The sequence below is a fragment of the Otolemur garnettii genome, unplaced genomic scaffold (assembly GCF_000181295.1).
Source record: "Otolemur garnettii isolate 467f Iridium unplaced genomic scaffold, OtoGar3 scaffold00103, whole genome shotgun sequence".
NCBI classification, from domain to species: Eukaryota; Metazoa; Chordata; class Mammalia; order Primates; family Galagidae; genus Otolemur; species Otolemur garnettii.
Window position 1 is genome coordinate 3,776,121 of NW_003852498.1, and position 2,779 is coordinate 3,778,899.

General features: G+C 34.0%; 1 pseudogene across 1 annotated transcript in view; it reads right to left on the minus strand.

Moving 5' to 3' along the window:
- LOC111727374 overlaps positions 1–2,779 on the minus strand; it is a 9,054-nt pseudogene that overhangs the window by 1,521 nt on the left and 4,754 nt on the right. The gene's annotated exons all lie outside the window — the stretch shown is intronic.

The following is a 2,779-nucleotide window of genomic DNA, read 5'->3' on the forward strand; positions in this document are numbered from 1 at the left end:
GGAACTCTTATCAGAAACTTGATTTTATTTTTCATTCTTTATTCCATGTCTATTGATCCTGTGTTTGTTGGTATACATGTATCTTTAGATTTTTCTTTGTTTAAATCTTTGGTTCCTTAAAGGATATTTTCTATCCTTTAATCTATTTACTTTTCCTCATTTTATAAATACTGATTTTTTAGATTCTTTCTAATTACTCTGTTATCTGGTGATCTATGGGGGGATCTGGTAGCTCATCTTAGAGTAAATCATTTTTTGCGTGTTGTGTAATTTATGTTTCAGAATACATTTTCAACAAAGACTACTTCCTCATGCCCTAGGATGTCCTGTGAGAATCCAGCCTAGGACCAGTGTTTTTGTTCATTTTTCAATTTGAGATCTTTACTACATGTGACCCAATCTTCTTTTGAAAAAAAAATGTGTTTATCCTCAAAGATATGGATAGAGAAAAATATTTGTCACTTATTTGAACTGGCAGATTTATATATATATAAATATATACATATTTATAAATATATATATATATAATTTTTTTTAATGTAGTTTTTGGCCAGGGCTGGGTTTGAACCCACCACCTCCAGCTTATGGGGCCGGTGCCCTACTCCTCTGAGCCACAGGCACTGCCCCAGATTAAATATTTTTTAAGTTCTCTTTTCATAGAGAAACAGCCATTTCAGCCTCTAGGCTTCCTGCAGTATCTCAGTCTTCCCTTTTTGGTCATGCATACCTAAGGAAATAACTTCTGTTCCTACATGAACATTAAAAAAACCTAGTTATCAAATTTTAGATCTTATATATGTGCACTTTATTTTCTAAGTCCAATCTAGAAATACCTGATGAGTAATGAGTTTACTGTTCTGCTTATCTTTGCCCCAAACATCTGGGACTTTTTTTTATTTCTTTGGCCTCAATTATGTATTTTTAAAACCATAGTTTGTAGTCTATATCTCTTTTCCCCGTGCTTCTTAGTGGTGGGGGTGGCAGAAGGGAAGTCTGGGACAACAGTTCCCCATGTGACCAAAACTATAAATTGTTCTGTTGGTTTAATATGGCTATTCTTCCAAGTGCTACACTTCTTTCTTAAAGATCATTCCTATGACATAAAGATCATTCTTCAGAAGTTTCTTGTTCCTCATGATCAAATTAGTCTTTGGTTTTACTTTCCTTGTTCAAATCCAAGCCCATTCCCATCTTGGGAAGCCAATTAAATCTAAGTTGCCTTCTCCTTTTTCACTATATCTGAATCAGGATTATTACTGTGCTCAGGATATTTATGTATTATTGGGACGGGTGTGGTGTGATGGATGAGAGTGAATGCTTTCTTTCTTCTCTTTATTCACCACTGTGGATCCATTTAAAGTTATAACATATACTCACATATGCATGGCACAAGTAGTTACATCATACCAGGAATTTTTGCTACAGAAAGTATATTATTGAAGACTAGAGAAGTATTATTGTGAAAATCTATTTCCTAGAATATTTTGTTGTACTTTAGCCTATGTAAAGATGTCAAATAGCTGCTAAAGAATCCTAAGCCATGTTTTATACTCTCATATCAGAAAATATGCATGTTTTGTAAGCTACTGAGTGGTGATTATGACAGAAACTGACCATTTGTTCATCAAACAAAGTTCTCTTTTTTCCCGACACCCAGTTACATTTCTTGGTCTTCTTTGCAGCTGGGTGTGGTCATATGACTATACTCTGGCCTATAGAAAGTGAATGACCAATAACAATCTGCTCCAAAATTTCTCCCTCAAGTCTACCATCAGTAGTCTGTATGACAATATCTACATCAATCTTGGAAGACATATATTGAAAATAATAAAAATTTCTGTACCTATATAATTACCCACTTCAGTCCCACATCACCCTTTATCCCTCCATCATCAGTAGGATTTTAGAAAAGCTAAAACTAAATTTCAGTTATTCTCATTCACTGACCTATTGTGGTTTACTTCTTATAGCAGCCAATTATAGCTAATACAATGGCAGAAATTTAAGGAACATTTTCTTCTCTCCTGCCATCCCTATTCCTTTTCTTCTAAAATTACTTTTATGTAGGTGACTGGTTCGCTGCTTCTGAGAATTACTAACAATAGGATTTAAGGATATAACAAAAAAGAAAACTATAGACAAATATTCTTTATGAATAAAGATGCAAAACTTCTTGAAAAAATATGTATTCAGCTGCACAACAAACAAAAAAACCCCACTACAACCAGGTAAGCTTCATCCCAGAGACACAAGGATGGTTCAACATATACAAATATATAAACATGATTCACCACATAAATAGAAGCAAAAACAAAGAGCATATGATCCTCTGAATATATGCAAAGAAAGCATTTGGCAATATTCATCACCTTTCTAGATTAAGAACTCTTACTGAAATAGGCATAAATGAAATATACCTCAAAATTATAAAAGCCATGTATGACAAACCCACAGCCCAATATCACAGTGAACAGTGAAAAATGAGATCTAAGATTCCAGCTTAGAACTGGAACCAGACAAGTTTGCCCACTGTTACCACTTCTATTAAACATAGTGCTGAAAATCCTCACCAGAGCAATCAGGCAAGAGAAGAAAATCAAGGATATACAAATGGGGAAAGAAGAGGTCAAACTATTGCTCTTTGCTGATGATATGATTTTATATCTAGAAAATCCCAAGGATTCTAACAAGAGATTCCTGGAATTGATAAACATAGCAAAGTCTCAGGTTATAAAAATCAACATACACAAATCAGAAGCATTCCTATACGTCGACAATA